The following is a 20,621-nucleotide window of genomic DNA, read 5'->3' as shown; positions in this document are numbered from 1 at the left end:
TGCACACAAAAAATACAGACACACATATCTGCCTGGACTATCTCTTATTCCTCTCAGACATTTTTATTGTGATCATTCTTCTTCTTTACTATCATTGAAATTCATCCGTTTCGCCCACTTTGAGCTTGTTATGTGTGCAAATGTCACGCTGTGTGTGAGATTACAGCTGTGTGCGTGTTTGCACGAGTACACAAATCTAGACTTCACTGACTCCCCTGCGAGCCACAGGATGGCCATAAACACAAGGAAGGACACGTTAATTAACAGTTTGAATGTGTGTAAGGGGGCAGCATCGTCCCAGAGTGGCCATGCATCTATGTGTGCACGATGGGGAGGAGGGCCAGTGTTTCCGAAGAGCAAGAGGCAGAGCGGCTCCTGGCAGCTCAGGGGTGGAACTGGTCCAAACAGTCTTTTGGCCCATTGTTAGGCAGGATAATCCAAAATCTGGCAAACAGCAGCGGCACCAGGTGGTCCCGTCAACACACAGAGGTAGAAAAAGATGGACTGAAAACAAGAACAGACAAGACTGGGACAGAGCTGGATGACCGAAGATGTCCAACCAGTACCAGCTGACACGGGAGGATGTTAGACGGATGCACGGTGGTGTAAGTAACATGAGATGACTTTTTTTTTCTATATTAAAAACAAGCATGTGTTAAAGGAGTAGAGCATTCATGACATCACCTTTCCTTGAAATATTTAATACTTATTGACGTGTGTTTGGGTATATGTGTGCTTCCAGGGAGGTATTCCTGTTAAAAAGCAGATTGATGCGTTCTGACAGGTGCTGACTGAGTCCAACGCAAGTGAGTGTGAAGGACAGCGTGATCTCCATTGGAAGCTGAGATTGGACTACATTTCTGCAACCTCAGTGAATGTGTGCTGGTGCAAAAACAACAGCAACAACAGTACCGACAAACACATGACTTCCTGTATAACAAACTCTAAATTAACCGATTCATCCTAATGACAGAAACTGACCCTTGCAAGGGAAACAATGAAGTTGTGAAGGAGACGATTTTTCATCCGCGTTATGTCAGATTCTACTGGGTTTTTACAAAAGAAGGGGGTATTTTGCCCTTCAGGATGACAGCGTTTGTGTTTGATACCCCATCATGTCCTAAAGACTGCCCACTGTTTACCTCTGTGTGTTTGTGTGCTTGTGCTCCAACCAGCCTTGCAGTGTCTCTGATTGCTTTGAGAAACATATGTTCCTCCGCGAGGCCTGGTATAAATGATCCAGCCAGGCGGGGCTCTCATCGCTCACAGGCTGTGCTCATATAGCATTACTCAGTCCCGATCGGCCAGATCCCGCCTCCTTCCCCCCGTGAGCGAGGAAGGAGGAGAAGTGAGCAGAGACGTAGAGCCGAACAGTCGAATTCAAAGCGGAGGGGAAGACTCGCAGGTGATTTGGACTGTGGGTGAGAACGAAAAGAAAGATAAGGATACATGAAAGATGAAACAGATGAAAGAATAGAGTGGATATCATTTACCTGGAGTGTTTTTCTTCCATCTGTACGTAATAACTAATTGATGTGTCTGCTAAGCGATTCCCTCTCATCACCGGCTGATTGACTGTCTGTCATATGTGCCCGCTCTCCCCTGGATGCTCAAATGCACAGGCCATCCATCTCTATCAACCACACACAATTGAGCATGTGTGTATTTGTGTGCACGCTCAAATGCATGGCGCCTGACAAGCACCTATAACAACCTCACATCATTCAGCTCCTCCTGCAGTCGTGGGGAGAGGAGACGGATGGAGGAGTTTGACAAATGGTGACAGCGTTGTTCAGATGGGGAACGTCTCGTTTGTGACCGAGTATGTGTTGTGGGGTAAGGGACATCACTGGTTGGGAGTTGGAGGAGATGGAAACAAGGAACAGAGCTGGTAAGGAGCAAAATGTTTTAAAACCACATTCATTGATCAAGAAAATTCAAAGAGAAAACCTGTTACTCAAATTCAAAGTCAGCTTTATTGTCAAATGTACCATATATGCACGACATACAGCACAGATGAAATTGCAGTCCTTTCTGACCCACGTTAAACAGGCAGTACAACAGGCAGTACAACACAGGCAGTACAACACAGGCAGTACGACAGGTAGTATAACACAGACAGTACAACACAGGCAGTACAACACAGGTAGTACAACACAGGCAGTACAACACAGGCAGGACAACATAGGCAGAACAACAGGCAGTACAACAGGCAGTACAACACAGGCAGTACAACACAGGCAGAACAACACGCAGTACAACACAGGCAGAACAACAGGCAGTACAACACAGGCAGAACAACACAGGTAGTACAACACAGGCAGTACAACACAGGCAGGACAACACAGGCAGTACAACACAGGCAGGACAACACAGGCAGTAGATCACAGGCAGTACAAAACAAGTAGCACAACAGGCAGTACAACACAGGCAGTAAAACAGACAGTACAACACAAGGTATGAGACGAAACAAAGGAATGGTAAATAAGTAATGGTTATAAATAATGGTTAACAACGCTTCCGAAGATCAACACTGTTCATTTTCAATGGTCATAAGTTCAAATTTCATCATTGCATTAAAAATAAAAGAACAGGTGCTATTGTGTTGGTTTGTGAGTGTACCACAAGAAAATCTGCAAAGCTCAGGTTGAAAAATGAGGTGACCCTGAAACTGGTCTGAGGTGAAATCTGCTGTTACGGGGGTCAACTGCTCTGTGGTTCTGTGATGAGTAAGTGCAGAGATGAACAAAAGAGAGAAAGAAGAAGCAAAATAATTAAAAAAAAATCTTATATTCCTCTAAGCGCTGACAAAGACATGCAGCTTGGAGATGAGAGCGGCACTTTTCACGTGGGCAGAGGAACTGAAATCTCACCCTCTGAAGATTTACTTTTGCTTTTAACCACCAGAATCAAAATATGCAAGATCCAAAACCTCTGTGCCTCAAATAATACAGCTTGATTTAATCTGAGTGTGCAGTAAATGAAAACTCTAGCGTAGATCTGAAACAATCCCAGTCAGTCACTGTAATGTAATTAAGGCTTTTTTGGTTTGAGGTCTGCTAACATTGACAAGGTCAGAGAATCTATTCTGATGTATTCTGTTTTCCATGGAGTCAAATGAAGTTCACAAGAGAAGGCTGTCAGAGACACCCCCCACATCCCCACGCACAAAAATCCTGCCTGTCACTATGACTATAGGGTCAGAGGTCACCCTGGGATATGGATAGTGAAAGCAGAGCAGCTTCCAGCAGCTCGGCGGTCGGGTTCAGAGTTGTGTTTTCGGGACATCTTTTTTTTGTTTTGTTTTTTGCATTGCTCCCCACTGCCAAAGAGATTGTTATCATCTTATGATATTCAGTCTGACGGGGGCCCCAGTGGAGGGAGTGGATGTAAGTCATTCAAGCGTGTGTGGAAGCAGGCCTACCCCCTTGAACGGAGGCAGGAGACGTAAAATGAAACTGAGCCGACTGGAGTGGTCGATTCTTACTTTCCATCATCTTGTTTTGAATCTGACGTCGTGGCCCGCTGCTCTCAAACTGTCAGGCGAAAAAAAAAAATCTCTGCTCATTGGTTGTCCACAAGACACCGCTGATTTGATGCACAAAAGCATGCTGCTGGGGGCAACGAGAGCATGAAAAATTCAAATTCAAACCTGTAACCTGCTGGCAAACTGTGTGCCTCCCCCCAAAAAGCAAGACTAATGATAATTACATCATTGTGATCGTTTTAACTGGTGAGGCCGGGCAGCTGTGATATACAGTAAAATGCTTCTAGTGCAGCTGAATCAAATTTCAACCAATAACATATTGATCTCCTGTGCTGAGATGTAAGATTTATTTCAAGTTCACACCATGTAAAAAGATATTTTCTTTGATATAAGATGATAATACAATTAATATGGGAATGGGGTTAGGAATGATTGCCTCATTTTTTCTTTGCTGCTGAAACTACACTCAATTTTCTTTCTAATAATGACAATTATTGTGATTTTCATGAAAATTCAGAGAATCATTTCCCAGGAAACTGCAAACAAAAGACGAGAAAAGGTTTTCTTTAAGAGACTCGACAGACAGAGCAAACATCTGGCATCTGTTTCCTTTTGCAACTTTGCCAAAACTTCTCCAAGGATAGCGAGGAGAATGGAACTTTTGCGAGCAATGCCGCTTGAGTTCCGCCATTCTTCTGAAACAGGAAGGAAGAGAAAAACAGATAATGAGAGTCAATACGCAGAAACACAAAGCTGCTCAATAGCAATTACCACACACTGTTTGACACAGCTGACAGTATGAGAGAACCACTCTCAAGACATTTTAGTCTTGCAATCGAAAGACAAAAGACTGTAGCCTATTCATGCAGAAAGAATAAAATTAAACAAAAATAAATAGCTGCCTACTCTATGCATGACCCAGATAACCCAAATGATGTCAATCTTGCCATTATAGAAAAACATTAAACTTCCAATTTTTTTTTTTAGCTTTAACAGGTCAATCTCATATACATTTTCTCCTATTCTCTCTTTTTACTATAAAATAATTTCTTCACTCTTACATTAAAGGCGGCATGGTTAGCGCTGCCGCCTCACAACACGGCGGACCCGGGTTCGAGTCCCGCTCTGTGCGGAGTTCGCATGCTCTGCGTGGGTTCTCTCCGGGTTCTCCGACTTCCTCCCACCTCCAAAAGCATGCGTTTCAGGTTGATTGGCCGTTCTAAATTGACCGTAGGGGTGAGTGTGTGTGTGTGTGAGTGGTTGTATGGCTCCGCGGTGCACTGGCGTCGTGCCCGGAGTGTCCCCCGCCTCACACTCTATGTCACTGGGATAGGCTCCAGCTCCCCGTGACCCGCTGCGGCGGATACAGCGGTGGTAATATGAAAATGCCTGACTGACTGATTCTTACATTAACAAATGGCAAACTGAACAAGCACCTTTTTGAAGTCTTTGCAGCTCTTTGTAACCTTCACAACCATACCCTCCACCATTTCTGCACCAGAATCACAGGAAACAATGTGGGAATCAGAGGGGAGGCATGGTGTGGGCTGTCTCTCTGCAGCTACTACTAATGAGCTGTAATCTGGAGCAGCAGGAGGCAATGCCTGCTCAAGGAAAATTGCTGTTGCTCAGTGCATTCGCTCACAAACAGAGGAGGAGGAGGCATCAAATCTTCGGCGCTCATTTCCCCAAGAACAAAAGGAAACAGAGGGAGGCAGCATTAGAGATGACCTTCATGAACTTCCACCAGTTTGTCTGTGGAAGCATGGAGGGTGAAGAGGCTACGCAGGTAGGTTGAAACAATAAAACTTCAAAAAGTGGTATATTTTTTAAAAGTGTGCAGGTCCAGGGAGGCAATAAGATGCTGACCCGTTTTCCAAGCGCCTTCATCCTTCTTAATAAAAAAAAGTAAAGTATTTCACCTGTTCTGTCAGACACCTCGCCGTTCCAACTCCACGACTCCCCCCCACAATGTGTGTCCTTGAGTTTCATCACTGACTGGGTTTGTTTCCAATGTTTGCAATTCGGATCAGATCTGCTCAAACAAAAGAAATGGTAAACAAAGCTGATAAGTTTTCTTGAAAAAAAAAAAAACATCAACAGGAAATGATTTTTCTTCTACATCTACAGACATCGGTGTGACAGCACTTGTGTGAGAGGAGCAGGATACAGGGGGGATATATTTCAATGACAGAAATGACTGCTCTGGATAGAGGAGGTTTATGTCCATCGTAGCAGGAGAAGGAGCAGCAGCAGGAGGATACAGAGGAAATAAATTTATTTATATTCAAACCCGTCTCTAAAAAAAAAAAAAGAATAAGAAATTCACCGGAATACTAAAAGAAAAAAAATCCTTCAAAGGAGAATGATGGAGAGTAAAGAAGGAGTGAGTAATGTGGAGATGGAGAGAGAAGGGTAGCCTGCTAAAAGCTATCCATTCCCCCGGTGACGAAGCACAGCTCAGATTTTGAGGTTGGGGAACAGAGGCTTAAGGCTCACTTACACACACACACACACACACACGCACGCACGCACGCACGCACGCACACACACACACACACACACACACTGGCTTTCATCAGTTTTTTTTACTGTTCATTTCTCTCTCTCTCCCTCTTTCCATCATTCCACATACAGTAGCTTTGCCTGGCCCTTCACCTGACCTGTCAACACTTCATTAGCAGGCATCTGTTTGGACGTAATCTTTCTGCATTACAAATACCCCCCCCCCCCTCTACATGTTGCCCCCCAAATGCAAGCCAGGATCCAATGGCAGCCCCAGCTCCAAACAGAATCGTTTCCTACTTTATTACATGTCAGCATCTCTTCCTTCAAATTTTTTTTTTTTTGTCTGGGGAAGAGATTATGCCCCAGGCCAAAGAAGGATGCATCAGCAGGGGGGGTGAAAGAGGAATGAGTTGATGATGAGAGGAAGAGGAGGGGGGGAAAGCCCTGGATCTTTCATTGCTCAAACCACAGGTGTTTCTTTAATACCTTGCTATGTTGGAAGTGATGAAGAAATGGGGGGAGCTCTTTCTTTTTCTTCTCCCTCTTCCCTCCAGGAATCCGGCATGTTCTCTAGGATTCTCTCCATTTTAGACAAAGCCAATTTCATCTCCACTTTATAACATATGGCACTGCCCTTCTTCCAGCAGGCCTGTCGCCGCATGCACAAAGGCCACCTTCTCAATTTATTCTACTCTCCCTATTATAAGATTCATCAAAAATTAAAGCAACAGTCAAGGAAGGCTGTTGGGAGAGTGTGTCATGCATTTACTCTGAAATGCATGACAGAAAAAGGTCTGTTTTAACATATTCATATACAACCATACTTCCATATATGTTGGGAGAACAGTAGCTAAAAGGCTCTTATGTGTGACTCACATTGTTCACATTCAACATGCCGAGCCGCTGCCTCCCGCCCTCCTCTTCTTATTCTTTTTCCGTCTCACTTGGTGATAAATACGAGTAATAACGGAGATACATTAGCAGAAGATTGTCTTTTTTTCATTTAACTGGGAGACAAAGATGGATATTGATCATGTGGTGAGACATCGTCTCAGTAGGCCAATCTGTCTTTTGCACGGCAACACTTCAGCACAAACGCAACAGAGGGAGGCTCGTCCTTCTGCGCGGAGATATTTATTATTCACATTTTAATACATCAAATATTACCTTCCTTTGCACACAGATAATATGGCGAACATAATTCTGTATTTTCCTCCGGTAATCTGTAGATAGCATCGCTAGACTTCATGACAAAAACATGTTGACCTCACTCTATTCTCTGTGTGATCCATTTATCTGCATGCCGATTTACTAATGCACTCATTCATATTCATGAATCACAAACGCACATTAATCTGCAGGCATATCCTTGTAAGTCAGATCTGCATATCATGTATCATCTACCCGGTATCTCATGTCCAATGTCTATTATACTGTATAATAGAGAGTCTAATTGCTCTGGATGAATGGATGCTCTGAAGCCACATGCACAAACTCATAGAAATCACCAAGTTGTTTGCCTTAGATTACGCTCTCTTAATACGAAGTGTGAGGGAGTGACTTTGGAGGCGGGCGGTCAGCTGCCCTCCCAATCAAATTGAATTTTCAATTGACTTACATGATTGGATGGGCAGGAAGCTAATTTGAGTAAATGAGCCTACGCGTGCCCCCAGCTAACACTCCTCTCAAATGAAACTGCTTTGCAGTGAAGAAATGCATTGATCATCAGCTTGATTGGTGATAACTATACCCTTCATCAGAAGAAATGCAAGGAGGAGAGTGTTTTTGAAACAACCAGGTTCTCTCGGTCTCCAGCAGAATGAAAAGTGTTCGTGTGTTGTGTGTGTGTGTGTGTGTGTGTGTGTGTGTGTGTGTGTGTGTGTGTGTGTGTGTGTGTGTGTGTGTGTGTGTGTGTGTGTGTGTGTGTGTGTGTGTACATGGATATAGATGTATGCTTGTGCATGAAAACAATGGATAAGTTCTTGTTTACTGAATCTGCACACTGGTCTGCATTTGCAAGACAGGCAGATCAGTTTGTGTGCTACATGGGTGTGTGTGTGTGTGTGTGTGTGTGTGTGTGTGTGTGTGTGTGTGTGTGTGTGTGTGTGTGTGTGTGTGTGTGTGTGTGTGTGTGTGTGTGTGTGTGTGTGTTTGTCTGGAGGTGATGAGACTGTGAGGGATAGACGGAGCTCACACACAGGTCGAGCCTGAAGGCAGCCACGGGGATATGTGCACTGGATTGTGACCACCAACAGTTGTCACGACCTTTTCTGTCTCCATACCTTCATCTTTTCCTTCCTCAACATCTTTTCTCTTTTCCGAGTGAGAAAAGACATCCATGGTCTCACTCCATCAGCCATGACAATCCAGCAGCACAAACATTTCCTTATATGCTGTCAGAACACAAAATATTAGAGATGCAAACAGTATATTCTGTCTGTCATGCTATCTACAGTATCTGCCTACTTAGTATGCATGCACATTAAGTAATAATCAAATGCAAACATTAAATGTAACACATTTAAATTCATGTTTTCTTTAATATGCTTTCATTATTACAGCTAAACCACATACTTTCAATTCCATACTATGAATGGATGTACAGAGGGATGCAGTGTACAAGCTACAGACATGTGTCTTCCGGCATCATATAACTGTTCCAAAATTTTAAAAAATAAAAAATGAAGGAAACGTGGCCCCTTTTCTTATAAATAAAAATAAACAAAAAAGCCCCCCGTCCTCCTGAGAAATAGAATGGATGGATCATCTCTTTGCCTCTTTAACTGTTCTGCTCTCACCCAAAGCAGATTGTTTGAACTTCACAAATTCTTTTCTCTCTGCTTGAAGGGGGATGGAAGATACCTTCTTTTTTTTTTTACTGGAATCTATCTCAGCTGTCAGGCAGGGGACTAAATGTTTTACAAATCATTGCCAGGAGTAAGTAAAAATTGTGAAATCCTGGATTCACCATGGGTAGAGTGGTGGCGCAGTGGGAAACCCTGTTACCTCACAGCAAGAAGGGTCCAGGTTTGCATGTTCTCCCCATGTCTGCATGTATTTCATTTGATCTGGCGTCATATCCAGGGTATACCCAATCTTTCGGCTGTAGCCAGCTAGGATAGGATCCAGCAGACCAATGATGATAAGAAGCTGAAGATGAGATAATTGCGATCATCTCGTCTACACGAAAATGGCTGGATGGATAGATGTACATGTAAAAAAATAATAATAATTTTTTTTTAAAAATAAAAAATGTTATATATGTATGGGTGTGTGTGTGTGTGTGTGTGTGTGTGTGTGTGTGTGTGTGTGTGTGTGTGTGTGTGTGTGTGTGTGTGTGTGTGTGTGTGTGTGTGTGTGTGTGTGTGTGTGTATGAGTAAAACTAAAAACTCTAAATAATTCTGTAATTTGTCATGCAATTGTTTCAAATCCCTCTGTGAGTAAGTACTAATATTTTAAATGTGCAATTAATCCTGATTAATCACAGCCTATTATTGTGATCAATCCTTATTAATCACACCCCATTATTGCAATTAATTCAGATTAATCATAGTCTATTACCCAGATTAAGATTTTTTTAATCAATTGACAATGCTAGGGCAAAGATAAACTTAAATTCTTCAGTCACTATAATAACAAGTTTGTGGGATCAGAGCCCATATGACATTTCTTTGGACTGTCGACACTATCCTGTATATATAGTGAGCCACACACTCAGTTCACCATCTTTCTTGTGCCTGAGTGCAAGATAGAGTTGATTTAAGGGATTCTTAGATGATATACTATCTGTCATGGTAAATCTTCATGCATGGAGAGCTGCGCAACCCATGCAAGGTGAAAATAGAGCAGAGGGGTTCAGATATTTATGGTGACAATGACAATGACAATTTACAGTAGAGGAAATAGTGTTCATAACACCTAATAAGGAGATATCTGCAGGGAAAAGTGTCTATTCACCAGTTAATTGTGGAACAGTGACACACATTTGATGCACCATCAACACACAATAGTGGAAACTGCATTTCCCGTTCATTTAATTTAATTTATCACAATAGGGTTTTGGGTTTTTTTTAAAAAGGCCAAAAAGACTAACTGTTTTCTACATATCATGAATATTTTTATATGCAACCAGAAGTGCACTTGAGAGAAACATTAAATAGGCTCTTACTGATCCCTTCTTAAAACCTCTCTAGTATATCAGTGAAAGAGTTGGGTTGCCTTTAATGAAACAGGGATCAACCAACACGTCAGTAGCAATATGTACACAGGGCTCGAAATTGCGACCATTTTGGTCGCATATGCGCCCAAATTTTTATCAGTGCAACTATTAAATATATTTGGGAGCACCGGTGCGACTAGGGAAAAAAATCTGGTGCACCTTTTTTTTCCTCTTCTCTTTCGCTCTTTCTCTCTCCATAGAGCAGGGGTCACCAAATGGCGGACCGCGGTCCGGATCCGGACCGCGTGATGGTTCTGTCCGGACCTGGGACAATTCCATGATAAATTCATGAGAGTAGATTTTCTTGTCGCATTTTTACTTGCAGTTCGCGGATACAGACGGTGGGGGCTACTCCTCCAGTTAATACGGTAATAGCTCCACTCAGTTCAGCCAATCAGATCATTTGTCTACCCTGTGCTGTCAGTGCACCAGGAAGTGAGACAGCTCTCTGCCGCTGTGAGTTTACCGCTACAGGAGAACAGAAGAACGGAGACAGCATAGCTCCAAAAGAAGGGAGGTTAACGAGGAAAACCGCTGGTTAACAATGAGTGGACGAAATTTATGTTTATTCCTCCGTCAGGCAGTTCAAAACCATTTTACCTCATATGTTCTGAACACGTAGCATGAATTAAAAGTGGTAACATGAAGCACCACTATGAAACAAAGCACAGATCTTTTGCGTAGAATTGTCCCCTGAAGTCCGAGCTGAGAACAAAATGACCGAGAAAAATGCAAACGAATGTTCACTAAAAGCATGGTGGAGTTTGGGGCAACATAAAACATCTTTTAGTGATGTTTTAAAATACAAAACAATCCAATAATAACCAAAATGTTTCAGTCCAGGTACCCGGCTGGCCTGACAGCGCGCCACAAAGCTATTTAATCCACACCCAGGTAGTGCCTCGGTTTGGCCCCTGACCCGGAGGCGGACCAACGCAGCATCCTCAGGTGAGCGTCTCTCATACAGTTTTGTGTGGATGTGGGGAAAACGTGTAGGCGCCGAGTGTGCACCCTCGAACGCACTACCGCAACAGTCTGTTTGATGCGGACACATGAGTGTGGACCTGCTGGAGAATGTGCGCCAAACAGTCTGAGCAGGACCGCGGTCCTGGGGTCCTGTCAGGAAACAAGGAGAGCGCAGCTGCAGCTGCTCTCCTGGGCGAGGGAGAGAGGCGTGGGACGGAGATGGACGGAGCGGTCTCTATCGCTCCGTCACTGCCTTGCTTTTGGGTAGGTGCTCCTAAAGTCTTTGCTGGTGCTACTAACTTCTAAATTTGGGAGCACCAGTGCTACCAAGAAAAAAAAGTTAATTTCGAGCCCTGTGTAAAGCATCTGCAAAGCAACACAGATAGGTGTCAGAGATCGTACTCATGCCCCACATCTTAAGAACCATATCAATATTCCATGTTCATTGAAGTGTCTGGCCCTGAGAGATGATTGATGAGTCTCTGTGGTTAGAAAAAGAGCTGGGGGGGGGGGGACACGGGGACAGCAGTGAGCAAGAATGCCTTTTAACACAGAACTCCATTTACCCACAGCATCAGCAGAAGAGAAGAGCTATCACTCAGCTGGCCCCAGCATTAACTACAGTGTGTGTATTTATGTGTGTGTCATTCCTGATGGATGTACGCAGAACATTCAGATGGGGAAAATGTCAGCGCTTGGATGATTGTGTGAATAAAATGTGAAATGTTGAGTAATAGTGTATGCATTTGACTGTGTCACTGATACCGCTGGCTTCTAATAGTACTTTAGATGACTTTTAATATTTAGTATTCTTGAGAGGGCACAGCCCAACCACATTAATTATTCAGTAAATCCATTAAATGCATGTGATCCATGTCACGGTTTCTATCTGGAATTGTCACCCAGGCTTTAGCTTCATGATTACAATCATCTGTTACTGATGTTGGTAACACTTTGGCACACAGAGTATGCAATATTAATACATATATGAATCGATAAGGCATGGAAACACTGTTGAAGGTATGCAACTGCTAAAATATATTCTCTATTGACCAGGATACTGGCAGTATTAGTTAAGTATCCTTTACTACAGTATAAGTTTGTTTTTTCCCACTTAGACAGCATTTACTTTGGTATCTTTCCAGTTGATATAAGTTTGTTTTGAACATACTTGGATGCATTTATCTGGCTATACCTGTGGCCATTCTGCCTTATTTAAAATAGAGGCAACATGTCACTTGAAATGGTTCAGATAAATATTAAAGTACAGCTAAGCCCAAAGGGCTCAGTGTGAGCCACAGTAACACAAAAGTAATGACAGAAAGATAGAGAGAGAGAGAGAGAGAGAGAGAGAGAGAGAGAGAGAGAGTGTGTGTGCGTGTGTGTGTGTGTGTGTGTGTGTGTGTGTGTGTGTGTGTGTGTGTGTGTGTGTGTGTGTGTGTGTGTGTGTGTGTGTGTGTGTGTGTGTGAGAGAGAGAGAGAGAGAGAGAGAGAGAGATAAGTCCACAGTAGCCAACATTTAAAAAAACCTCCCCATGAAGACACATGACAGGTTATTTAGAAGCCAGCATGAGCAATTTCCTGTTTATCTACGCATGGCATCACGTTTGATTAAATTTAACTAAAAATATGCAACCTCTTCAAATGGTCTTTTTAGAATCATCTAGATTTTTATTTTACAACATTCCTTTAGTCATTCAACATCATTTAGACTACAGTAATCCCTCGCTTTTTTGCACTTCCAAGACGTACGGCTTCACTACATCGCGGATTTTCAATAGTTAGTCACCGTACTAACCGTACGCACATGCTATTGGCTGACAGTATCCGTGTCTTAAAGAAACACTTTTCTTTAATACAAAAGTCTTTTAAACAATCTATAAACATGGGTAAAAGTAATACAGATATAACATATTTAATATCAGTATGGGGAGTGTTCATAAATGTTTAAATTGCCATAAATTATAAAATATATATATATATGTCGCTATATCGCGGAATGGCGTTTTTCACGTGTGGTCCTGGAATGCAGTAACCGCGATTAATGAGGGAGTACTGTTCATTCTTCCTGTGTTAGAGCAAACATTCTACATCAAATCTTTCTCAGCATTTAGCCGTCTTGTGCAAATGTTGGCTTGTTGTCTTGGGTTGTGTTCAGGGGTTAACATCTCTCGATCTATAGGTTCCATTTCTGAGACCTTTCTCCTGATGTGACTTTCTTTTTCTTCTTGGTTCCTGTCTCTTTTGCAAAAAATCCCTGTTTACCACTAGTGACTTCTCCAGGACCCAGGATACCCCCTGGAGCAACTAATTGGACCATTAAAGCATCATAATACCAGTAATGTCTTAATATCTTAGCTCTTCAGATCAGGAATGGCCGTTCATCCACTGAGTACCACAGACTCATTCCTACTGGGCCATCATTGGGTCCTTCAGCCACTCTGGTCCATGTCAGCTCCACTCAGGCATCATGTCTCCTGGGCAAAGCTGGCTTTTATCCATCTTCAGATTTGCATGAATCATCTATCTGATGGGCCAGCTTAGATTATATAGCACAGCCTTGATTATCTATGCCCTTGACCTTCAATCTCTGCCTGACTTGGCGTTTAGCTTCTGAAATTTTCCATATCCTGTTCAGCTTTACTCGCCCTTTATGACTTTCCGTCCTCAAGACATCATCTGACTCTCTTTTAGATACCAAATTATTTCTCATCTACCTCATTTTACATGGTTAACTGTTTCTTTAATCCAAGTTTTTGCCCAATGTTGCCAGTTACCAAAATGAAAGCATCAGCAAACTAGACTTTTCATGAAGCTGAAGGAATAAGCAGAGGACCCAGTCAGTCAAGAACCCGTCTCCACAGGACAGGAATGATTTTCTGCTACGATGTACAGTTTGTTGGATTGGATAGATTGCATGAGCTCTATATGGTTACACCTTAACCTGAATGAAACCAATCTCACTCCTTACAAGGTCAGAGGAAAAGAAAGTAAGGAGAAGATTGCATGTGGGCGTGTGTGTGTGTGTGTGTGTGTGTGTGTGTGGTGTGTGTGTGTGTGTGTGTGTGTGTGTGTGTGTGTGTGTGTGTGTGTGTGTGTGTGTGTGTGTGTGTGTGTGTGTGTGTGCGTGTGGGCAAATTTAAAAGTGACACGGGAAGGGGAGCTGGAGGACAAGGGAAATAAAGAGAGCCAGAAAAATAGTGAAAGCTAAGCATGAATACTGTAGAGCACGCTGGCTCCTTTATTCACTCGTCTGAACACTGTTCCTTACATCCAAAGTTAAATCTGTGCCCACATTCAAAGACAGAATCAGTCCCTCATAGAGCAGTTAGATCGCTGGTTGATAAGGAATTTCTTTCAAAAGTTCCTCTCCTGCTGTGCAGCTGTGCTTGATGCAACTTGCAGCAATCAGTGTCAACGACAATGTTGTTGTGTTGTGTTAGCTATCAGAATGGTGTAGAGTGTTAGATAATATGCAAAACACACACACACACACACACACACACACACACACACACACACACACACACACACACACAAGCCAAAGAAAACAAAAATATCGAGCAAACAATCACCTGTATCTGCATCTCCAGTGATGAAACTCCTGATTCGTTTAGAATCTCATTTTGATCAATAGTTGAGGAGTCAAAATTTTCTATTAGGGTGGACCCGGATCTAAGTTTTTGTCGACTTTCACTGATTCATGAAGTCTCTAAGGTTGGGTTCTCGTTTCATTTGACATTGAAATTTTTAAAGTAGACCAAATTGTTGGTCTATTTTAAAAATAGACTGACATTGGTGCTACTTCTCCCCCCTATATGATGATTGATGTGATAGCAGACAGGTGCATGTCTGAAGAAGTCTTGTATCCTTGCACAAAATAAATTCAAAGTTTAATTTGTTGCTTTTATGTATTTTTTTTCCAGTTGGTTGGGTTTCTATGCCAGACCATATCACTACCACATACCTCATGTCTTTTTCTCCCCATGTGCAACCATAACTCTTTTTAAAAAAAATTCAATTTGTTGTTTTTTGGGGTGGGTGAGGTGTCACACCTGCAATTTTAGTCCAACTTTGAAAAGCATAAACGTGTAGACCAAACCAGGTGACTGTGAAGGCACTTAAATACGCATAATTAAGATCCTGATTATCCTGAGTTATCCATGTGGCTTAATTCTAGCTGCTGTATGCCATGATAGTGATTAAAAAAACAAACAAAACTAACTTAGGATATAGAAGTAAACTTTTTTGGCAAAAAAAATCCCACCTGCACAATATTTAGTCAAAATCCACTGACAATCTTTCAACATTCGACGAACAAACAAAGACAAAAAAAGATAAGATTTCAAAAATAACAAAAATTCACACACTTTAACAATTACAAGGAATGCACAGAAAATTGTTGAGCAATTTTTACTATGTAAGGCTAATTCCAAGTGCATCACGTGATGAGTTGAGACCTTACATCATAAGTTTGATATTTTTTCCCTCTAAAACTCGTATACAATCAGACACATGCATTTGCATTTTGCACACATAAAAATGACGGGTGTGGCAAAAATTACCCAAATTCATACTCATATATGCAGATTTACATTTCTATTTTTGACATATTTGACAGAAGTTCCAATAAATGTTGTGGTTCCAAAAAAATTTAATATTTCTAGAAACTATTTCATGGCTCAGGCTTTACAGGGTTAAGGGAAAGAAACGAAACGCAAGTCAATGTTTCAATATAACAAAAACAAGGAATACAGAAGCCTGGTTCCATTTATCAAAAGGGCAAGCTATGATTCTAACAGATCAATGCACATAGGTCTCTTATTTTTTTTATAGTGATCGCTGTTGGTTCAGCCGCCTTCAGGAACTGTATGTGACATTGAAGTTTACAATATCAGTTGATTTTTGCTGTAACGGTAATTTGTCTACAGTTATTAGACAACAGCACATTATCCAAGTTCAACCAGAACCTCCTTTATATCAGTGCTTCATTGTAATCTGATAATTCTTTGTGGAAGTGCTTCTTCCCACAATCAACGTTTTAGCAACGCTGCTCTAATTAGCATAACTCAATACCTTATGTGTTATCTTGGCCATGATAAATAACACTCACTTTATCTCACGCACTCCTTTCCCCTAATTGAATCCACAGAGAAATTGACATTTTTTGTTCTTCCTGAACAGGACGTTCGATTTCTTCCTTGATCAAATGAGAAAAGCCTCTGGGGCTGAGAACGACCTTGGACTGGATGAGATGACCTTGACTTGATGAGCATGTAGAAGCAAACAAAGGAAACCATTTGAATGTTTGTGAAGGATTAGATTATATATACTGCATCCCCCTGATACTTGACTGACTGCATCATGAGCAGTAACATTACCTGATGAACAGCGTCAGTGGAATAAATTCAGGGACCCTGAACACACCGTAGGTTCATCTTAATTGACAATCTCTATGCATAACATTTCCTAACTCTTATTATTTCAAAGCAAAACTGCATATATGAAAAAAAATAATGCAATCTATCACTTTAACACTGAAATTGGAATTGCAGAACTGCAATGGTCTGAACTGGGAAGCTGAGTAGAAATGATGCACTTATCCCTAGATAAAATCTTTATTTCTAACATTAACCCGCCCACCTTTCTAATAGCATGTCTGATCTCACAAATAGTGTGTTGGGAGAATTTATCTACACACAAAACAGGTATTTGCATTTATTTTTAAGTTATGGACAAAATACAAGAACAATTATCCTCACTTTTTGGGTTCAGATATTGTTGATATTGATGTCAAGACTACTTTTTCTCTGTTTTTGGTGATTAGTGGTTTTCTTTATATTTCTTTAAAACCACATTGGCATTTAGAGCTTCAAAGGAAGAGCTTCTGGTATATTCAACAAATACATCAAATTTCAATACCACATATTTTTTTATATCCAACCTACAATTAGTGGACTGTTTGGTCACGTAGAGTGGGAAGAGGAGCAAATGCTTAACAGTTTATGTGGCGATCGGTTGATGCAGAAGCACAAAATGTCCTCGAAGCAGCCAGTGCTAAAACTGTGGTGCTTCATATAAAGGACTGATGCCACAACAAGCTGTTTTCTCATAACTGTGCCTTAAAACACCATTTACAGCAACCACAACTATGTACATTACAGAAACTGGCTACAAGAACTCAAGTGAAAGCAGCAGGAAAGCAGATGGCTATAATACCATTCAAATAATTCAGATGATATAAGACAAATACTGACATAACTCATTACGTTCATGGTTGTATTTTCTAAAAATATATTCAGGTGTTACTTATGTACTTTCAAATTATGCAATAAGCTTTCTTTAAATTCTCCAGAGAGGCATCTAAAGCTGAACATGTTTACGATCAGCTTGTGCTGCAGCGGTCATGGAAATTAAGAGAAAATGGAGAAACGTAGGTGACATAACCAAGATATGAGCAAATTCACAGGCTAAGGCGGGAGGGGGAGATGGATAGTTCAGTAAAACATTAGGCTGTAACAATAGAGGGTGATATTTGGTGCTTGTTTTCATTTATATAATAGTGAAATCCTGTATTTGTTTCCCGGAGGGGAAATTAGTTTTCCACTCTAGTTAATTGTCACACTAAAGACTGATCTTGTAATAATTTACAAATAACTTATTAATGTTAGTATTAATGTTACAGTAGAATTAATAAAGATTAGAAATGATGGATTAAACTCAGATGCTAATGATAAATAAGGCTTATATTTTATTACACCCCACGTAGCAGTGATGTATTGTAATTGTCAGTGTTTGTGTGTTTGTGTGTTCGTCCACCAAATATTTTCACAACCGTTGCAGATAAAGATGAAATAAAGAGCCCATTACTCGGGCAGCAAAGGGGATGAAAATGAGATGATGACCTTGACCTTGAGAAAACTTGTTGAAATTTCAACTTTTGTATATTTTTTGCACATATCTCAGGAACAAGATAAGATAAAAAGACGAAACAAAAGGTGTTATATTCAGGGAGGCAAGGGGATGAAACGTAGATCACAACCTTGACCTTGAAAAACTAGGTCAAGGTCAAATTTTCACTTTTTTTTTTAACCTTTTTAGCTACACATCTCAGAAATGTGATGAAATATAATCACAAAGCAAAAAAGCAACATTTTCAGGAAGCCAGAGGCACAGAAATGTGATGATGACCTTCACCTTTGGAAAACAAGGTCAATGTCATATTAGATAGTACAATATACAGTAGATTTAATTTCTGCAACCATTATGAAAGTAGGTCAGGGTAAAAATTTGAATTCAGGGGTGTCGCTGGATGTTGCTGTCTCTGACTGCCTTGTTCATATACATTTTACTTACATATCCACAGGAGTCTACACATGTGTCTACACAGTCAGTGTTTGAGTCATGATATTATTCAGCTCCTATGACAGGGAGGCTGACGTTGCCTCATGTAGCTCTTACTATATTGATGAAAGGAGCTGCAGAGGCAGCACACTTGACACAAAGCGTTTTACAACTGGGTGATCGAGGCGTACAGGTCAGCAGAGGCAGCGTTCCTTCACGGTTCTCTTCTAAAGAGCCCTGAGAGAACTTGAAGGTGAGCATTGGGTCATTTTCCTGCTGAAAAGTAAATGATAGTCCCACTAAACACAAACCAGACGGGATGTCATGTCGCTGCAGAAGGCTGCAGTAGTGGCACTGGTTAAGTTTGGAATAAATTGCCAGTAGCACCCCCACATCGTCACACCTCCTCCACCATTGCTTCACAGTGGGAAGCACACATGCAGAAACCATCCGCTCACAGAGACACAGTCATCTGAACCAAAAAAAATCTCAAATATATACTGTACTCGTCAAATCAAAGTATGCATTTCATCTGGAAGAAGATTCCTTCTTTTTCTCAGCTTAGCTATTCATTTATTATCAGCCTCCATCAGTTGTGGATTTTTTGAAGTAGTTCAACCTCAATCAGAGGCGCTGATGATTGGACATGAGGTTGGGAAGAGTCTTGATCATCCTTTTTTGGGGGGGGATTACAGTTTGATCACACTGCTTGATGGGTCTTTCAAATGCCCTTTAATGACCTTCATGTATTGAAGCAATAATGGACTGTCATTTATCAATTGGATTAATACAGTTAATACACAGCATTCCCTGGACACAACAACTGATGGTCATTCAGAAGAGCCCACCATTTAACTTTTGACAAGACCTGTTTATTAGAAAACATTAAAAAGTGAAAACCTTATAAAGGAGGTTAAAACAATGCCAGTTGTTAAATATAACAATATAATATGACTGATAAATACTAGTATCATGTATCCACACAGGCCTGTGCAACAGTTTGCATCCGGTACATGCATATGCACAGAAATATTCATGCTCAGTCTAGATATCACACCCCCCCACACACACACACCCACACATACTAGCACGCAGAGACCCACAGATGGCCTTGTGGAGGCTTTTATTGATTAGGCTGCAGGACAGGAGGGAGGACACCGTAATGGAAAAACACATGCCAAAACAATTTCCTAGACAGCTGGGCTTAGCCGACAGTGAGTCTTAACCCATTACAATAAGGTATGAATAAGAGATACATTTGGCCCTTCCACTTGGCACTATTAGCATTCACTTTTCAGACAGGCGTTTCACAAATAATACAACAGGGCGGTGATAGAGCACAACAAAACAACTCATCTTGCAGCGCCGCTTCAGACAGGGAACTCAGGCTGGAAATGACACTCCAGCTCCAGGTTGGGTGTTTAGCAGCACCCAGGCTGGCAGTGTAATCAATCACAGCCAGACTATGTACATTAGTTAGCGCCTGGCCGCTGTGAGAGCCGGGGAAAAGGGACGTTCAAGCGCTGCCGTGCAGCAAACGTGAGAACCGGTTTGCCATACTGATGTGTGCAGCAGCAGAGAGAGAGAGCAAAGCTTCACAGCGAGAAAGAGAAATAATCAAAAGTGAAGCCGCATGAAGAAGAAAAGGTTAATGCTGTGTTTGTTTCAGCACAGCGCTTCAACACAGGCTCTGTGTTTAAGAGAGTCGCCACGCCTACACGGTTTGTTGGGTGAATTACTCTTCCCTAATCCCTCTCAAGTGGCACAGCAGGATCAAATAGACAATAATAACATCAACAGCCATTAGTGGAGACCAGTGATTAGGTCTGGGAGCCATTCGGGAGATTTTTTGAACCAGTCATCAGACTTTTCTCCGTCTACAGATTCACCTCCTGTCAACAGATTTCTTCCTTGCACATCTAAGCTGCACAGGGTATTCATTACAGCGCTTAGTGAAGGGGCAGTTACCAGGAAAAGCCTTCCTTTAAAGGTTATATAAAGTCTCCTCGGTCTGGTTACTTCTTTCATGTTCCCCAGACTCCATCATAAACACTATTCAGTCTCACAATAGTTGGTAAAATTGAAATATGGACAAT

The sequence above is a fragment of the Antennarius striatus genome, chromosome 1 (assembly GCF_040054535.1).
Source record: "Antennarius striatus isolate MH-2024 chromosome 1, ASM4005453v1, whole genome shotgun sequence".
Lineage (NCBI taxonomy): Eukaryota > Metazoa > Chordata > Actinopteri > Lophiiformes > Antennariidae > Antennarius > Antennarius striatus.
The sequence above is the reverse complement of the archived record's forward strand: the minus strand, read 5'-3'. Positions refer to the sequence as shown.